This window comes from Pinus tabuliformis, chromosome X (genome assembly GCF_031772625.1).
Source record: "Pinus tabuliformis cultivar Carrire ecotype Pingquan chromosome X, CPIR1, whole genome shotgun sequence".
NCBI classification, from domain to species: Eukaryota; Viridiplantae; Streptophyta; class Pinopsida; order Pinales; family Pinaceae; genus Pinus; species Pinus tabuliformis.
In genome coordinates this window covers 1,374,027,613-1,374,049,683 of record NC_142308.1, presented here as the reverse complement: position 1 = coordinate 1,374,049,683, position 22,071 = coordinate 1,374,027,613, and positions in this window count along the sequence as shown.

Sequence of the window (22,071 nt, the reverse complement as noted above, 5' to 3'; positions counted from 1 at the left end):
CCCTATAATTAAGAAGCACCTTTTCCCTAAACTTAAATTAAATTCATGGTTACAACTTATGGAACGCTTAATAGTTAAGATCCATGCATGAAGATTATTTTTTATTTATTGAAAAGATAAATAAAATATCATAAAACCATCAATTTTCATTTCTTTTTGGCTACCCAGAAGCTTCGACATGTAATGCTCGTGCATCCTATCAAATTCCTATCCATAATGGATCCTCTTTTATACATATTTTCAAGCCTTCTTTTTTTGGTAGGACCACACGATGACATCTCTTTCTCTTAGAATTTGACATCATGTATGTAATTCATAAATATATAAAATTAGAGAATCAAAAGCAAAGAAGACATGCTTTCTAGATAGATATTTTATAACATTCATAAACAATAGTTGGAAGGAATAGATAATAACGTTATAGGAACTAACCACAAGAGACAAGCTAGGTTAGTGAAAGTGGGAATTTTCAAAGCTCCTGCTAGGGTTTAAATCCCAAAAGATGTGGCCTACATACTCTTAATAGGAGGCCAACTAATTGTCATGGTTGTTTACATGAGGTTGGCTAGATACCCAACAATATAAGTAGTGTGACACCTTTTGATAGAGGGGGATGCTCACTACTATGGTGCAATATGAATGAAGCATTATGCAAAATTAACATGAACAAAATCTTATAACTTTTCAAATATAACTAGTTTATAAAGTAGATAGGAATTATAGCCTCTAAGATTAATTTAGAAAGCATTAGAAAATCAAATATGAATGTAATTTGTCCAATTATAACTTACATGACACAAATAATGTTAAGAACTAGGTGCAACAAACTAGGCAATAATGTAGTTGCTATAAGAGAGAGATTTGGCAAGTAAATTTAATGATCAAACTAACTGCTTGAAGGAGCTTCCTCTTCATATCAAATTCCTTATGGTGTCAAAGCCACATGAACACCCTTCTTGTGTTTCAAGGGAGCACTTTCCTCATGCTTCCTCCAGTCTCTAGAATAGATTCAAAAGATCAAACACATCTTTTGATAATTTGATACCAGAAATGCAATAGCTCAAAGGTCATCTCCATTAAAATTTTGTTGATGAGGCAAATGGCATGAAAAATATGACACAACTAGAGAAGGTGGAAAAAATGTGGGGCATAATTGAAATCCTTAAAGACTCCAAATGGAGCATAAGGAGTTCCAATGCATGTGGGAAAAATGCATGCTATAGTATTGGTTAGACCACTGAAAAGGATTGGATGAAGACACAGAGTATGCAAACTTTTCTTCCAATATTTTAAAAGGTTTTAGTTCATCTCTCGACTTAATTTATTTATCCATAGTTTATTACATTGTTGAACCTTTGTATATACTATAATGAAACATGTTTAACTATCCTGTATATGAGGCTAAATATATCAAGCTATAATCATTTCTTTAGAAAAATGTATTACTAATCAAGAATTCCCTACACTTAAATATATGGTTTTGGAATTTTTGTATTTCATGTATTGTTAATGTCAATATCCCTAATGCAGAACGTGTCATACAGAGATTAATTATTGTAGTATACAAGCATGTATTTCTAGGCATATCAAATATTAATAAGATAACCAGGTAGTTTAGAGACACTTATTTGAGAGCATGAAGGAACCTTATTATACTCCATGGAATAAGACCCCACTTCTTCATTGACTAGCACTAATGTTTTTAATAGTAGAGTGTAAGAATAGAAATAAAACTCCCTTCAAAATTGCACAATATGCAAAGCTATTGAAAATTGATTCCATAACACCACCGCTAAGGGGAGACTAAGAAAGACTACAATTAGTGAGGAATGTAAGGAAAATGGAATGAGTCAAAATTCTGAACATTAAAGGAATTCAATAGAAATGTATGGAATTGGATTTAAAGTAGCATGATAAAATTCCCCTTGATACATCTTCCACTTGTATATTGAAGTGCATGAAAGTGGACATTTCCTTATTACACCTATAGTGGACATTGTATTCCTCAGAATTTCAAATAACATTACAACTGCTTTTTTAGCCAAAAATTTATCACTTGTCTAAGAAAATCAAATTTCATGGATTGAAGTTCCATAGCTGGAATCCTATATTTTTTAGGGAGGAAGAATATTTCAGCCCTACGGTTCATGGGAAATTGAGAGCGAAAATCCATTAGTGAGTTGTCATGTATACAATAGAATCCAAGAAAAAATTATTAATCCAATCATAAATAAAATGAATTTTTCTCATAAGACCAGGGTTTCACTCTTATGGTGTCCTAGACCACCCAAGAATGTGTTTCAAGGGGAGTAATAAGGACGGTTTTGGTGGAATGCATACCCTCATAACTAAATTCTAAACCCTAAGAAATCCAATCTATGGGAGAGTCAAGAAGCCTAAAACATTGAACCAAGGATTTATTTTCACAAATCCATTCATATATCAAGGTAAGGTAAATTTTGTTAGACTTCTATTTAGAATAAGTATGTTTTAAAATGGATTCCTCTACATTATCCAGGAAGCCTTGGATGAGACAACATTGTCCAAAGCTTGTGGGTTGGTCTATTATTTCATTATCGTTTGGTCCTAGCTTATGGATGTTCACAAGTGAATCTCACAATTCTTGAAATTGTTTCAAGTGGAAGATTATATTTTCCATTATGCTCATGCGATCTCATAGTAGAATTTGACTCTTGTAGGGAAAATAAAATACCCTTCATTCAAGGCCTTGATTTGTAGGACACACAAGCTAATACATAAAATCTTGGTCCCCACTTTTTTAATCCTCTTCTAACATATTAAATTCAGTGATAATGTGGTTCGAGTTCCCCAATCTTCCTCTACATTTTTGAGGATATGATTCCTTGACCTCCATTGAAAATAAACTGGGGAAGTTCCATTTTTGCTCCTTAGAAACCAACAATACACATAGATTTCCATGCATATGGGATCTAAGATCTAGTAAAACATTTTAATAAAAGTTATTTTCTTAGTTTCATTTTGTTGTATGTCACCCAACAGATATAGCTTAGTTTCATCTTGCTCTATATTTCCCAATGGGTATAGCTTAGTTTTATCTTACTGTAAAAAGAACCATTTCTTCTATTTCTATAAAAAGTAGATATGTTATAGTTAAAAAAAATAGTAGTTATGCATTTGTTTTGAGGGCATTTTGTTTATGCCAATAGGACACATTCTGATGGACATTAGTTTTATAATTTGAACCCTAGTTCAAATGGTGCATAAAAACTTTTCATTGGTCTTTGAATACCAAAATTATTAATTTAATCTAGAAAAACAAATTCAAGAAATAAGAATCAACCTAGTGGTCTCCATCGCACAACATCTACCCCGCAAACAAGAATCATGTACACAACTAAATGTATCCAAACCATGTGGCCTCCTAAAGCTAGGATGTTCACATAGTTCACTTGTGAAGACTCAAATCATCGACCTCAATCAAAGACTATCAAACCTGACCCAGACCCCTTTCAACGGATTTACACTCATCCTTAAATTGCCCAACCAGATCTTGTACCTATTCAACTATGCAAACAATTTCAAGAATATCCTCTGACAGAATAGTCTTATCTAGAATTTTTAAGTCACCAAAAATAGAGAAGTCATTTGCAATCCTTGTCTTCTTATGCATATATGCAGTAATTGAGTCTCCAATCAATCTCTGTAAGCTGAATTAGGGAAGAATGGTTAACAGTTAGAGACAAAAAAAATTGTAGTTCCTTCTTTCTTTTCAAGAATAAGTCGCTAAGAGGCTTTGATGTGGGGTTCGACAAGGCACAACTTTATGCGAGATATAGTAGGAATTGGTGGGAAGAGAGGTCTCTATGGGTGACCTAAAAATATACACACATGAGCAGTGAATAGGTTTGTTCAATGAGGTCGACCAAGATTTCATGGAAGGGGAACAGATAAAGTGAATTCTTCTATATTGTGTTGGTGCACTACTGAAAGAGTAGCTCTAGCCACAACTCTCAAATTTTATGGAGTTTTTGTCAAACTACCATCACGGTTGCCATAGGAAGAGAACGGTTTGAGGGTGTTTGGGACATCTTCTATAATCTCCATGGCTCTCCACCATACATTATGATGCCATTTCTCAATGTGGGTATATAATGGCCATTTCCATACTGCATTTTAATCACTGCCACTCTTTTTTCAAGTTGGACAAATTTTCTGAGCCCTCTCATAGAGAACCTAATTATTAAGGGAGTTTAAGTATTTAACTATATTCATTATATAATTATATAATTATGGATTTAAAAGTGTAATATTTAATTATTGTTTTGAAAGCGTAATATAGTTTATTATATAGTGTAAATATGTCAATTTACTAGACTTTAATTTGGATGGGGAGGATAAAAACATTAGGATGATGGGAGGATAAGAAATATTCTACCCATTATTACGATGATGGAGGAAAATAGTAATGTTGCAAACATACATTAAAGGAAGAAGTATAAGTGTTGGGTGTGGAGCCCGATTATCTTCTGTATTCAAAGGTTTCAGCTGGATGTATACCCTAAGAAGATTATACACCCCTCCACGTGGGGGAGACTTGTCCCCCCCACGGGGGTTCACGGGGGCCGATCCCCCTCGGCTGGGGGGTCCAGGGGCCAGTAGTCCCCTGGCGTGGGATCAGGGGCAGTGCCCCCAAAGCTAAAAATAGATGTAAAATTGCCTTGTAAAAGTCTAGTAATTTCTAGTCAATCTGTGTCGTTCATTAGGCAGATGATTTGACGATAGCAGTTATGTTTAGTTTAGGGCTTTTTGCCCTAGAAGGAAACCCCTCACTATATATGAGGGAATTTTATTGTGTCTATATATATCTGTATTCAGAGTGAAGAAAAGAGAGGAGATTGAGTGTGAAGAGGGAGTTACAACAGATCTGTTGTAGGTTGTATCTCTTCAGTTTGTTGGATAATATAATAAAAGAAGGACTAGCCGTTTCTCCATGGACGTAGCCCAAACTGGGTGAACCATGTATATCTGTGTCTCTCTTGTTTTATGCGTTTTCTGTTTTATATTTCTGCAATATTTTATGTGTTCCATTGCTTTGTAATATATAATTTCTAACAATAAGTTTTCAGATTTTTTTTTTTTTTTTTTATATATATATATATAGATGGTACTAAGAGGTTTTTTTCCAATGCTTTAGTGATATTAAAAAATGGAGGGGTGGAAAAGGGCATAGGATTTTTTTGATGATCTCAATGGAATAATAATAGAAACATATATGTTGTCTCTAGAAAAAATAATATATATATCACATTTTTAGATGGTATACTAAATCTGCTTCACATGTATGATGTGATATTCTAATATGTGCAACATCTAATGTTTGGAAAATATAAAAATCCACATATGATTCAAAACCATTTCATAAGAGTCTAGTACTACTATGTTCATAATGTACATTAAAACTAGCTAAATAACTTGATATCTAAGTTAGAAACTAGTATCCCAAGTTCAATGGATATGATCTCGATAATAGAAAATGTAGATATCCATGAAAAATTAAGTCTTCAACTAACTCTAATAATTAACCAACACTTCTGCTTGCAGGCATTATTCATAACTTTTTTGACATACTTGTAAGCCCAATAACATTGTGGATAATATGTCAACCTTTGAATTTAACTACTTATGGATGCAATCAAAGGATATAACCCTCGCGATTCTAATAAGCTCCATAGCTCTAATCATCCACTGATCCAATAAAGAAGTGTTTAAGGAAGTATAACCTTTCTGCCAATCTATAACAACCTTTGAATCCCCTATTAAAATGATTAACATAAATGACTAATTTTTATTATTGTGGTACTTGTTAGTAGTCACATTTTTGTTCCAGACTAAATTAGTCATTCACATTAGTCACTTTTAGTTGTATTACTTATTAGATAGTCATATATTTTAAGATGAGACTAAATTAGTCAATTATGTTAGTTGTTTTTAGTTGGGTCACTTGAGATTGCTCACTTTTGGTAGTATTTCACTTGAAAACGTTGTAGTGACTAATGTTTTTAGTCACATAGTCATTAATTTCTCATTTTCTACTAGTGCACGGAGGCGATCAAATAGAGGTTGTAGATAATCACTTATGGGATACAGATTCCATGGAGGAAATGTTGTTAGATGCATTCCAAAATTATTGGCTAGGGGATTATTCTCATATTACTGATACCCTATTTGAAATCCTAAAATACGCTTCCACCACCCCTCTCTTTGGACCTGGTGGCTAGTCAAAGTCTACTAAATTGGAGACAATGATGTTACTGTACAACTTGAAAGAAAATTTTGGCACGGTGAATGCATGTTTCTTGACAATATTGAGGTAATTGACCATGCTTAAGTTCCTTATATTTTGAGATCAAATGTTGTGACACAATCAACATTAAAAATGGTTTATTTTATGAACCTTAAATATTGAAATTATATGTTTATATTTCCCACCAACTATAGGTTATTAAAAGATAAGGTTCTTCCAAGTGATAATGTTTTATCCAGTAGCTGTGAAGACACAAAGAAGTTTTTGAAAATGTTGGGTATTGAATACATATCATATCACCCATGTCCAAATGCTTGTATTCTATATATAGGAGAATATGCAGACAAACATATATGTCTGAAGTGTGGGCTTGACCGGTACCATAAATAAAAACAAAAGGTAAATCACATGGGACTCCTCACAAGATATTGAGGCACATGCCTATAATCCCAAGAATTCAAAGGATGTTTCGTTGCAAAGAATTATCTATGTTGCAGGGATGACATGCTTCACATAGAAGTGAGTCGGGTGTTATACAAGTTCCAACAAATTCAATAGCAATGAAGCATATAGAAGATACATGGCTCGATAAATTCAAGGATGAAGTGCTAAGGAAAGGCGTCAAATCATATTCCCTCCAAAACACCAACTATTCTATTTGTCCTATAGTAGCAATCAATAACAATACGCCCCCATGGTCGTCTATGAAGAATGAACATCTTATGTTGGCTCTCATGGTCCCTAATATATGGCAAGTGAAGAATATGAATATTTACTTACAACCATTGGTACATAATTTGAAGGAACTATGGGAAGGGATACATGTATATGATGTATCAAGACACATCGCAACATAGAGGAGTTTTACATTGTATGACATATGTGCTTACACCGTACATGATTATCCAGGCTTAGGAGTTTGCTCTAGTAAATTACATGTATATTGATTTGTTTATATACATAATAATATTGTTTCGCTGCATACTAATTTAATTTGCTGCAATTTTTCTGATGTTCATGATTGTTAACGTTCCTTTTATTATACAATAATTATAGGTCTTATAAAAAATGGTATCACGGATGTAAATTTTGTGGACCTTCTATGAAGTCTAGGTGGTCCAAACACCTATAGAAGCCAATGTATGACTGCTCCAGGGTATAACTCCCAAAAGAACACCCTCATGGAGGAGCAACATCTGCTCTCGATGGTAAATCAGAGAGAACTCAAATGCCTACAATAATGAAACCAACTGAATGGCTTAGCTCATATGGGAGAGAGAAGGAGAAGGAAATTATAGAGTTTTTCGATTCAACTAGGGAGCCTATGTTTGATGATCTAGAATTATTCAACACCTGTGTTGAGAAATTTCCCATCGGGATGAAAAGGAAATATGTCTTTTATGGGATCCCATATTAGGAGCATCCTAAGATTGTCCACTTACAAGATCCCATGCATATATTTAAAAATGTCATCTTATTTATGGAGGCACATATCATTGAAAGAAAATGACACATTGGTCGTTAAGAGTGATCTTATTTCTTCAAAAACTAAAAAGGAACATTGGCCAAGACAAGAAAGTAGAGGAGAGGTTGGTCCCTCTTGGTCTTTCAAAGAAGGTGATGTCCCATGGATTTTAAAGAAATATGATCTTTCTTTGGAAAAGGAAGTTATAATCAATGTGAGTGTGCCTTATTTATATGGTTCCTCACTATGAAATTGCTTCACTATGGAATATCATTTGTCGGGGTTGAAATCGCATAACCATTTGAACCTTCTAAGAGTACGTATGTCAAAAACATGATTTTATTATTTTTTATTATATTTATGTAATTGGATAAAATACAATTAATTTTTGTATGAATTTACTTTGCAATGTCATTATCCTATGCTCATGTGTGGGTGTGTGAACCATGGCTTCCCCCAAGACTTGTGATGTGCCATATCTAAATTATCTGCATTTGTACATTGGATTACATCGAAGGATATTCATATGGCTAGCATTCCATGGTGGTGTCAAGAGATAGCTAAGATTGTTTGTATGTTTGAGAATGAATTTATGACAAGTTACATGGACTTGTAGGTTCATCTTCTAATTCAACTAGTATATTACGTTAAATTAGTTGGGGTGGTCTCTTATCATTGGATGTTCTTCTTAGAGAGGTACATGAAAAAATTGAAAAACTTTATTTGACAAAGGGAAAAGTCTGAGGGGTTTGTGGAAGAGGGGTATATATCATATGAGTCTTTCTATTATGCCAATGAGTGCATCAAGCATATAAAAAACACACTAGGTGCAATGATTTGAGATGATGAAAGGGATGAGGACAAAAAAAAATGGAGCTTCTCCAAAAAAATGGAAAAAGGTGCATGATAAAGAGTAACTAACTTATTGTTTGTCAAATTTATACACAGGAAATATTCACACTAAACTTTATAATTAATGCATTATTTTTTTATCTCATACATACTATATATGTTTGTTTGATTTCATCGATGAATTCTAAAATTGAAGCCATCAACAAATTCAATCTTTATGATTTGTAGGTGATACAATCATGGGTTGCATTGTGGGAAAAAAAGAGGATGAAATGGGATAGTGATAGGAAATAATCCTGATGGTTGAATGGTAGAATCATGCCTTATCATGATCATTCAAAAGAAAATATGCCAGTGACATGCCCTAATAGTTGGGTTGTTAATCAAGTCAGATAGAGATACGGTGCATCTAGTCATTATCCGCATGCTGAGGAGGATGCACTAAACATAGGGATTGGGGGTAGCGACTCAGTAATAATGCATTTTTGTACAATTTTAACCTCATAATGAACATTTTAATTGTAACATCTATATTTTATATTTTAATTATGTTTGGGTTATTAGACACATGACACTGTGATTTTTTCACTTTTTGTCCAGGTGCATTTGTTCCCATCTCTGTGGGCATATGGACATCATTTTTGCATGGAGGATGTTGATGATGGATGCATGACATAAGACTATGGAGTGGAAGTCGAGTTTGACCAATGTAGTCATGCTAGCCACGAAGATCAAAACCTAATACAAGGGACATTAGGTTATGTCAGAATACAAGAGATCATTGAAGTGGGCTTTTGCTCGTTCCAATGTCTTACTCTTAGGTGCAAGTGGTGTGACACCTTTGATTGGAATAATGTAAAGGAATATCGCAATAGTGGGTTGATATCTATCAACTATAAAGATGTGGCATGAAGCTAGGGAGCCTTATGCTTTCCCGAAACACTACACCTACGTTTTTTTTCACCCAGATATGCTGGATAGGATTGGTGGTTCATATTAAGACACGACCCTAGATAAAATCATGTTTTTGCAAACACCAATGTTATCATGCCAAGTGAGGAAGATAATCAGGTTGATGATAGCAAAGAGTGATATGTACTTGTATTATTTCATCATTTCTATTATTGTGGTATGTTTCAAATTAGGGGAATTTTGAGGTCTAAAATGGGCCTCGTAAGAAAAATTTACAACCAAAATAAAGTTTATAAAAACTAATAGGATTTAAAATGATGATGTCAACCATGGGGGATGATTCACCATTTTTGGAGTTAAAAAGTAAAAAAGATTAAAAAATAATAAAATAATAAAAGTGTTTTTTCAATTAGTATTTTCAATTTATCTCCCTAAGGTTTTACTCAAATTTCAAGTGGGAGTACTAGTTGGATGCAGAATTTAATTACTCATCCAAGGAGTACCCATGTTGCATACTTTTAATGGACGCTGCTACACGAAAAAGGAGAAATGCATGAAAAAACATGATTGTGATCATGTTTTTCATGTATTTCTCATTTTTGGTGTAGTCAGGTCCATAGAAAGTACGCAAGATGGGTACTCCTTGGATGAGGAATCAAATTTTTCATCCAATGATTTTTACTGGTTGAAATTTGAGTAAACCGATAGGGAGATAAGTTGAAAATATGAATTGAAAAAATAGTTTTTTTTTTTTTTAACCTCTAAAATTTGATGATGTAATCTAATCTTATTTTATTATTTCCACTATTATTTTATAATTTCCTTAGGAGGCTGATTTTAGACCACAAAATTCCCCTAATGTAGGTTCCTTTATTTCATTTATAATTATATTGTTTGTTATTCGTCCTTTTGCACTTTTATATATTTGGTAAGATTCACAAATGTTTTTACATTTTTTTCTAGTGGAAACATTTTTACACTTAAAACAAAGTATTTCCTAATGTGTAATTTATATATTAAAAATAAAAATTTTAACATATTTTTTAGTTCTTTTTTTTTAATTCTAATTTACAGTATACTTCTTCTATAGGTTTTGGATAGACATCACAATGGATCAAAATATTATAATTATAAGCATGAGTTATCAATTTTGTTTTCTTTTGTCATACTTTTGTGATTCCAAACATATATTTCTAATACAAAACATTTTATACTCTAGATAATGTAAAAGTCCAGTTTGAATCCTAAAGGTGAGCACTCCAATAACAATGCTTATTTATAACTATATTTTTTTAGGATATTAATCTAAATATACTCATCATATCCTTTCTAAAATGACATTGTGAGTATGAATATAAAATAACTCACAAGGTGATATTTGAAAATGGAGAAGGAAAATCATATCTATGCTATATATGCGTTCTAAAAGGCCTACTTCAACCATCGTCAAAGTTTTTCAATATAGTAAAATAGGCTCCCTTATTTTCACTATGCAACATATCTCCATAAATATAGATGTTTAAAACATGGTGTACAATATCTATGATAATAAACATTCAGGTTGACAATCCTTTTCACATAGAAAAATGAGAAGAATATCCTAAAAATGTGAAAATAGGGAATTTGGAAACATAACATTGAAGATTTATTCTAGAAGGGTTCATAAGAGCACTCCATGATTTCGATAAAATAAGTAGATTCTTCCCTACTTTACATAAACTGGTTGAGATGAAGGAATTAAAGAGAAGGAATGCATAGTTAGATATTTGATACTTATTGGTTTATTAATCATTTCACATGTTTTTTCTTCAAGTTTATATCAAAATCAATATAAATCATGTAGTGAAAAATCTATGAGGACTTCAACAATGAAAAATTTGTGTATTAATATGTAAGATTAAAATCTTGACATGAGAGGTGAACTCATGTTTACTATATTTAAATTTAAGTTCTTGAAACATTATGTAAAGTAAAAGGAGGTCTTATGTGCATGTGTAAAATGTTGATTACAACTCTTTATGGATCATATATAAGAGAAACAAATGGGCTTACATAGATGCATGTGAGGTTTTAATTGTTTCTTAATGGATAATGGAAGAGTTTTGATTTGTTTTTTTAATGGTAATTATAAATGAATGTTGAATTAATAAATATTTTACGAGTTGTCTTTAGTGAGACTTTTTGGAAGATTTTCTGGTGAATTTTTCTGTCTAATTTCTCTAAAATCCGGTAGAAATTTATTGAAATCACAAGCTTGATGGGTAACCCCTACACAATCAAAGTGCCTTAGGGTTTTTTCAGGGTGTTGAATCCATATATAAAGTCAAAAAACTAGTTTAAATAACACAAATCAAGATTTCACCTCAATTTTTCCCGTTGGATTCTGACACCTGTAATTCCAAAAAGTCACACTAAGGACAACTCCAATATTTTATGGCCAAGTATTAAATTATAAATAATGCGATTGTGATTAAGAGGCATTTTTTTGACTTTCTAATAGACTTGGTGATGAATTTTTCTTTCCTATTTAGACTATGTAAAATAAATATCTATTTTTATGTATTTATAAGTTAATTGGTCAAAGTAGACATGTCTTTATTATTATAAACATTACGTATAAGCTAGGAGAAACATGAGAACATGAATTTTAGTGACTATCTCGTGATAAGTAAGCGGAAAAAATAATATTTCTTGAGTTCTTCATTAATAAATAATCAAATATATTATTTGACAAAAAGTTAAATCTAATATAATAGGATTTTTATATTATTTAAGTCATATTTCTTATTAAAAAAGATAAATTTAAACCACAATAACAAATAGAGAACCAAATTAGCACCAAAATATCATATCTTTATTATTAGAAAACAATTCACTTTCCTCTTTAAGGGAGAACTTCCAATAGACAAAATCCCCAACTAGAAGTAACTTCACAAGCCTTATTCTATACTTCTTCCTCGTCTTTAGAGAGATAAATTTCTAATTTAAATTGGTAAGAGTTTCTATAAATATTAAATTTAAATTTATTTAACTCTCATAACTTTAGTGATAAATTAAATTTTATTAAATTAGAACTTCTTAAGTTATATTAAATGTAAATTAATTATAACAAAGTTTGACTTAAGTTTTTTTACATTTAACAATAGATTGAATTTAAAAGCTAGTAGAGATCCATCTCAACAATAGATCTACAAAGAGTCGAGAGGGATCAAATCTCGTTATATGAAAATATATTTTTAGAATGCAAAACTTGAAAAAAAATGTATATGTCAAAAGATTTAATCTTTTTTAGCTCTTCATAAATATGTGATTAAGATGGATCTATAGTGGTTTTCGATCTATACATATAGAACATGAGTAATTTTTCATTGTTTATATTGTATTTTTGAATAATTTATTATTATTAATATTTTATATTAAAAGTTGAATATGTTACACATTTCCGTCTTATTGAAAAGTAACTAAATTATTTTACCTTTAATTATTTTTTCCTTGTGAGTATTCAAATATTTTACTGATTATGTTAGAATGAGCATGTATGAACTATCTAAGCAATGGAAAAATATTTACGGTAATTTTACAATTTTAGTTTAAGCCATATTAAGCTTTTTAATTTATAAAAATATATTTTCATTTTGTTTTAAGTAACTTTTTTTGCATGGAATTTCATATATAAAATTTTTATATGAGTTCATCAATACTTAATCTATAATAAATATCATTTCGTAAATTAAACATCATGATGATGATGAACATCTATTAAACATAAACACCATCTAAAATACACATTCAAATTCGCTAACATCATCTAATTATATACACCTCTAGTACATATAAACATCATTAACTAGCACACAAGTCTAATAATATAACAGGGCATCATCATCGTTATCACATCTAACAAAACACGAGCATTGTAATCTAACATCATCACCACGCACATCCTCAAATATACATCTCATGTCAAATAAGTACTATCACATACACATCTATCTACGAGCACATTAAATAAACATATCAAATATGACCTAAGAATATACACATCAACACCAACTTATAAATTAAGTACATCAAGATGAAAAAAAATGCACCATAAATATATACACAAAAAAGTCAAATAATTGCATGATCAAATCAAATATATGATACAACAGTAGTAGTGGCAGCCTCATCTAGTGTAGTAAAAGATGATACAATAGCAGTAGCGATACTTTGGTTTGTAGCAAAAGATGATGGATGTACAACTACCTCCATAAGAGAATTATGAGGTGGAGGAGAAGGTGGCCCATCCACTCTCTAAGGATGAGAAACATGAGGCTGTAGTGGATGATCAAGAGGTGAATGATGAGGAGGTGGAGTACTTCTAGAAGGATCACTAGCACCATGATCATGCCAATGGGGTAGTACATCTGGGTGAAGATTGTGTATCTAAAGGATCACTAGTAGGTTCACCATCGTCATAGCCAAAAGGATCATCACCCTAAACATCATGATTTGATGGGGTAGTAATGGGTGAAGACTCATTCGTATCTTCTACATGCCCATGATCCCTCCTCACTCCGATAAGCCTAGTAACTCTAACGATATGACACATCAGGCTCATCATATCATGTGCATAGTCCCTCAAACGCACCACGAGCCTAATATTTGCCTTGAGTCTCCAACTGTCGAAGGGCAGACTGCCTCCTTAACCAATAGTCCAGAGAGTTGGTTGCAGTAGTCCGTCATAAATATGAGGCCAACCCTACATGCCTACATCCCCACACCCATCTGCATATGAGGATGTGCCTCACCATCTATGACCTCAAACATCTCCGCATCTCCCTTTGGTGGGGGAGAAAGCATGTCCCCAATGAAACTGTCGACATCTACAAAATATATAGTACACAACAATAATTAGAAGATTTCATTAAATAATTTAATAAAATATGTTAAAAAACATGCTAGGATAAATTTTATTCTAATTAATTAAGACAATAAATTAAAACTAGATTAATTTAAATAAAGCACTAATATTACCTCTATCATTTCAAGATGATATGGCATGAGGAGGATGTCGGGACACTATCGCCAATCGATCCCTATGTAAGGACATGAAACCAAGATAAACATGTGGTAATCCTCACTAACCAGTAGCTGCAGTGCCTCGACAAAAATCGTAGCTAGATACTTTGGCAAGCCCCTCTTGGGAATCATCTCACCCCACATACTCATCCACACCTCAGTCATTAGCCTAGGAGGGAGACAATCAAAAGTAGGCCTTTTCTCCAGAAACCTCTCAAAAAAAAAAACAGATGCAAAAGGGAATTTCATCCTCCCATGTATCATAGCATGACATCTATCTAAAGGCATGTAAAACTGCCATGAGAAAATGGATCACCATTTAATACATTTTGGCCTTTGCACCAAAGAATCAACATAAAACAAAAGAGGGAAACTAATGTACTTCCCATCACTAGTCTAATTTAAAATGGTACTCACTAATAGTGAGAGGCTCCTAACCTCCTATGTACCAAAATAAGTGATCCATAGCTATCCACTAGGCACCTGATTTTCTTTTGCATGCAATACATGATCCTTGCCATATCTATGAGAGTAGACAAGTTGATTCTCTGCTGAAATACCATGGGGTACATTATGGAACTTGAGAAAATCCTCCCCTCTCCTCGATAAGTTGGTGATGAAATATATGCCCTCCTTAGTGGGTCCATACCACGTGTTAGGACCAACATGCAAAGCATGTTGGTGAGCATCTCACTGACAGATCAAGTACGCCAATAACCCAAAGTGCCTCTTCAAGGATATAGCCTCCTCATATTACTTAAGGAGGCCTACATTCCTCAAAAGGACTTGAGTTGCTATGGTAATAGGGAAAGGGTATAAATCTCTCTCCCTCCCTCATGCCTACCATGGTTGGACCACATTGTATTAGTCCTTCTCCCACTTTTATTGCTCCTTCCTTTGTTGACGTCTCTACTAAATGATTGAAACATAAAATACATCAACCTCATACATAGAAAATATTTATATTTTTATTAAACGAAAAATGTGTTTATAAAAATAGAAATATAACTTTCAGTAAAAGACATCCTCTGTGCGCCAAAAAATATAGTAAAGCATCAGGAATGGTGTGCCAAAAAACACACTAAAGAAACAATAACGGTGCGTACAACTACTTGAAGAACCACTTAAAAATTAGTTTTTTATTTATCAACTTGGTGCATCGACATATAATACACACTAGGGCATATTAGTAACCTTTTCACACCAAAACAGAATGTTAGGTTAACAAACACACAGAGCTATATTTTTTTTATATTTATGCATCCAATACATTTGGTAAAAACAAACACAGTGGGAAGTAACCTTTAAAAGACTCCCCACGGTAAAATTATAACTTTCTTAGTGCATATCAATTTACCAAACACACCACTTAAAAATTGGTTTTTTATTTCTCAACTTCGTGCGTTGACATACAACTTGCACCAATGTATATGAATAACCTTTTTTCACTAAAACATAACATTTAGGTTAACAAGCACACCGAGCTATATTTTTTAAATATTTATACATGTGGTGCATTTGGTAAAATGAAATGCACTAAGAAGTAACTTTTACCAGATGCACCATGGAAAAAAATATAAATTTCCCAGTGTGTATCAATTGACCAAATGCATCATAAAATTCTGGTGTGTTAACATTACACACTTATTTATGGTGCATATTGTAAATTTACAGGGTGCACCTCCATTGATGCAAGAAAAATTAGTTGAACGCACTGTGTAGATTTTTTTTTTTTCAAAAACATTGAATTTTTTAACTTAATTTTCAATTCTACTCTACTAAAAAGTTAAATTAAAGAGAAACATAGGAATTTCCTTGACATTTTCTTGTTGGGGAGGCATACTTACCACGTAAATGAATAAAAATAAATTGAGCACCGTTTGAGAAAATTAAAAATAACTGCACTAAGAAATGGACATAAGGATGACAAGCAAGGGAAGCACTGATGGCAGGGCACTTGACAAAGGAAAGAGTAGCACTGGTGCTTGATAGCTCTACAACAATGCAATGGTAAAAATGAATTTTTGATTGCTGGTATATTATTTTTATTCAACTACATTTTGGTGTGCTAGGTTAACCGGACTGATGCGTCTACGTTCTTGAGCGCACTGATATTTTTTAATTAAAAATCCTATTGTGGTGCACCTTGTTGTTTACAAACTGATGCGTTTAAATACATTACGAGCATCAGTGTGTTGTTTGAGTATAGCACCGAAATGGTGAAAATGAATCTTATGACCAACATATTTTAAATTTAATATTTTTCTAGTGTTATCGAGTAGTATACACACCAATGCCTTTTATATAGGTAGCACATTGTTGTTTTTATTTTTATAAAAAATAACCCTACAGTAGTGCACCACTCGCTATTAAGCACAAATGATCTATGATAGTTACACACCAAGGTGTTTGTGTAGTTGTTTAGCACCGTGGTGTCCTAAGCGTGTAGTAGCAAACAGGGAAAACTGAATTTTACACCCAATTTTTTTTTAGATTCAACCCTTTCCAATGTTATCAAGTATTATATGCATCAGTGTGCTTTATTTACTTAGCACACCACTACACTTTTTATTTTTTATAAAAATCTCTGTCACTATGCACCATATACTATTAAGCATTAGTGTGCATGATTATATAATGCATTGTTGCATTTAGTATTATAGACACACTGTTAAAAGACATCTCCTAAAAAATTCGTTAACCCATGTCCACTAGTGACCTCCACTACAAATGGATTTTTGGGCTATTTTTATAGGGGTTTTGGTAAAAAACTCCACTAGAGGATCTATTCCTTGTAATGTTGGAAGTAAGGTTGGAAAGGATCTTATGGAAGAAATCCACAATATTACCCATATTTTCCTCAATATACTCAGGTCCAGCCTCAATACCATTCACCTCCACCATAACCACAACCATCTCAAAGACCTACTCCCACTCAACTCCCTGTACAACCATTTCTAAATGCAAACAATAAAGCAACTTAATCCAGTTACAATGCTGAAGTAAAAACTTTATAAAAAAATCCACTTGATCTAAATGATATTCATATTAAATCAAGAAAAATATTGCAAAAAATAGACTCTCTTTTTATCATTGAAGAACAACATCAAGAAGAAGAAGATCCAAATCAGACTAAAGAATCATCGACCACATTTGAGGGAGAGTAACCATTGGAACATGGGATTAAGGGATTTTTACTATTCCTATCTACATATCTTTGATGTGTTCAAGAGACTAGTAAACAAATATTAGAACATTTGAATGGCATGGCAGAAGAAGATGTACAAAATGATCTAGATGAGCAAGTGAGCCAAGGGAATCACTGCTACATTGAACTTTGGTTCTAGAAAATCATTAAAATAGAGGTCTATTCTCTTCTTTAATAGTTCTTGGAATCATTATAATCAAGGAATAAGTCTCCCATATTCTTTTGTATATCAAAAATATCTCTCAAACCAGCATAAGAGTTTATCTGTCATCCTATTGTGTAGATGGCTCCATTGGAAGTATTCCATATCGAAAAAACATTTTCTTTTTCAAGTAGAGTAGGATAAAAACAAAAGAGGAAAAGGGAGAGAGATAGAGATAAAAAACTCATGTGAAAAATTCCTTTAAGGCACTTGAGCCAGGCATGTTAGCTAAAAGCCTCTCTAAAGAAGCCTATTATCTAGAGAGAAGAGAAAAAAATAGAAACAATAAATATCCCTAGGCATAAACCTCCTTATTGGGACAGGGTCCCCTAGGGTTAATTTTGTAATAGGTTTTTGTTATTTCTATAAAGTCTCCACATTTTGAGGAGTGGAGCGCGAAGGTCATATAAGTCAAAGTGGATTTTGGAAGGTCAAAGATCCTCAGTATGTTAGATTTAAGATGTTTTGTGACCCACCCATGGTTCGCCAACCATGGTATTGTAACAAAAGAATCTATATAAAGGAGTCATAGCGAGTCATAGGTAGTCAGTTAATCATTGAGTATCTTTGTATGGGAAAATGATCTAACACAGAAGAGTCTATTTCCTATACTTAGGCAAAGGGGAAGGCTCCTGTAGCTATGTGCATGGAGACCTTGGTAAGTCCACAGCTGAGTGTGTGGGCCCCTACAGCTGTGTGCATAGGGAAGAAAGAGTCTGTAATACAAGGATTGAACATAATAAAGACTATTTTCGAACAATATCTATGTATTTGTGCCTTTATGTTTACTTCTGCATTTTTTGTGTATTCGCTTTGGTTTTTTGCAATTATCTTAAGAAACACTTAATTGATGCTCAAAAGTAGTAGATATGTTAGATTGCTTGATGCTATGAATGTTTAAACAAATCGGTGCAGAGTTAGAATCTGTCTTCTGTAAGTTACCGTAAGTTCCATATTTTAAGGGCTAAGGTTCATGAAGGTCGGAATAAAGCCCTAGGAATCATAGAAACCCATCACACAGACCTCTGGATGTAGAAAGTTGGTTCTGTCATCCCCTAATATTACCTTGAGTGAGACTACAACTTGCACTATGTAGGTTGTTGTTGAAAGGGCTGACGATTTAGGGTTTTTCTAGTTGGCGTAGTTAGCTCTGAACCTAGGTCTAGACCCCCTTAAGCCAAAAAATGGTTCCCTTGCTAGGGCGAAGATCTATTTGAAAAATGTGTGATGTTGAGTAAATTGTTCTAAACTAAGAAGGAAATCAAGAAGTGAATAGATCGAAAGATCCACAAATTTGCAGCCCAGGAAAACAAGAATTTAATTTTGTTGAAGGAAGAGTGGTTAAGTAGATATCTATATATAATGAACAAAAAAAATTATTCTTCTCTTTTCTGTATGAATTACACCAGTGGATGTCTAAATTGGTAGATCGTCAACGTACGTGGAAGTTGGATGACCCTATTGTGTGGACACCAGAGTTGGTAAGGCACCTGAAAGCTTTAGAAAACAAGACCACAACAGTTGTTGATGACTGGATCAATAGGATTTTGGGCAGATTCATCACTAAGTTCGCAATCGATACATCTATCAGTTATAGCGAAGCTAAGCAGTAGTTTTTCAAATGACCAAGAGGTAAGTATCTGAAGTCCCTGAAAACTTGGATTAAAATTCTATTGTATGAGAAAAGGGTTATTCCATTGAATTAATGTTTAGAAGAGATTTGATGGGAGCTACGCGAAGTGGAAAAAAATTCAGAAGGGATCTAGATTCAGGTGTTGAGTACAATCCCTTGTTAGGAGCATCTCATAGTGACGAAGAAAGTAGTTTTTTGAAGACACCTCTAGGTGCACTGCATATGGTGAAGTAGGGTATCGTGGGGATACCACATCCATCCACTCCACCTCCACCAGCACCTCCACCTCACACACCTACACCTACAACCCTGCCTCCACCTCCTTCTCAACTATTCAACATGGTCAAAGCTATGAAGATGCCCATATTAAGGGGTTTAGGGACAGATGACCCTGAACAATTCTAGTTTGTAGCTAATGCTATGTGGAAGTCCCAGTGGATTACAAATGATGACTTGAAGAAAGGGCAACTAGTTACTGCACTGCAAGATAGAGCACTAAGTTGGTATATTCAGTACTATTCAGCTCATCCAAATGCAACATTGGAAGAAACAAGGAAAGAACTCAATAATGAATTCAAGAAGCCCAAGTCACAAGCTCATTCAGTAACATAGGTCAAAGAGATCTAGAAAATGGTGAATGAGTCCATGTTGGACTTTGATTAGAGGTTGAAATGTTTGCTCCAATAGGCTAATATGTAGATCATGGATGACCAACATGAGTATTGGTACATTGCTTCATTATTGCCCCTTGTTGGCTTAGGGGGTCTTGACCCAGGTTCAAAGCTAGATGTGCCAACCAACAAAACCTTACAATACTAACCCTTTCAGAAACAACCCACATAGTGTAGGCTGCAGTCTCACTCGAAGAAGTATGGGTGGATGTAAGAACCAAGTTTCTGCATCTAGAGACTAGTGTGATGTGTTCCAATACCTTAGATCTGTCTCCACACAGATCAATAGACTTCTAGGGCTCGTCACCATGACTCTATTAAAATAGCCTTCAGACCTTCGTGAAGGTCCACGATTAGTTGTTGTGGACCTTTAGCAATCAATCTACCTACTTATGCACATCAGAAAGCAATCCTAAATTGGTGTTCACGCAGATCTACTTAAGTCATCAATAAACATAAGATAAAGCACCATAGGATTCTAAAAAGTGTTTAAACAATCATTACGTACATTATTAAGACTGATTCAGGATAATCACATAGCACTCAATTAATATTTCATAAAACAAGTTATTAATCAACAACATATAACATAAACATATATGAATAGAAATACTTAAGGATTCTTCAGTTATTGATCTTAATTAATATATTAAAGACTCAAACTACCCTATGCACATAGTTGTAGGAGTCCACACACTAAGTTGCAGACTCTACCTAGGCCTCTATGCACTAAGCTATAGAGCCTTTCCTCTTCTAGGGTAAGCCCTCCTATGTTTTTTGCTTTTCTACCTTACCCTTTTTCTACTGCCTTAAACTCTCTAACACACACCTATTTATATTATTTTTCATACAATGCCATGGTCCTCAAATCATGGATGAATCTCAAAAATAAACTCAAAACTTATCCAAAACAAGAGGCTATGCCTCCTTTGACACCTATTTATCTATGCACTCCACATCCAAAAATCGCAGAGACATTACGTATTTTACAAAATTTTACCAAAATTTGGGTTATCTAACCCCAAACTAACCCAGGGGACCCCATCCCAACAGGCCCCCAACACAAATATTGTGACTCGCCCTCGAGTCATTCTATTGGCGCTGCAATCTTACTACGAAGATCCCCCAGCTCCGCCTTGATTACTACAACTTCAACAAAGCTCCGTGCTACTGCTTGTCGAACATCCTCATCCAATTTTTTAGTGGTTGGTCCTTCTACTGCCAGCTACATCATCCATTGCATCTGCTACAGTCCCTCAATATTATCTTGAATGGAGAATGTGATTTGATAAGCCTCATCCAACCAAGGCTACTTAGGCCCCCTTTAGCAAGGCCTATTTCTTTTGTGCTTCCTCTACTTTTGCCAGTGGTTGCCTTCCTTCCTTTAACTTGGCAAGGTGATGTGCTAGTTGTTGTTGGGAAAAGTATCCAATACGGAATGACCCTATCCCACTCTAAGGGTGATAGTACCTCAGCAACAATCAAAGCAAAGCTATTTAAGATTACTTCTTTATGAGATGTAAGAGAGAGGAGAAAGAGATCCACTAACCGTTATCTTCCGCTAATGATTGATCCAATCTTCCCTCTTCGCTGCTTGCTCCCAGCTCCTTGCTCTTTCACTGGCCCAGCTACACAAAGATCCCGCAAAAGCACAAGAAAAGGAAACTACAAGAAGCATACATCCATAATTGATTCAAGGATTAGAATAAATCAAATATACAAGCATCAATACGCCACAGTGACACATGCATATAGAAGAACCTCAGATGCTTTATTAA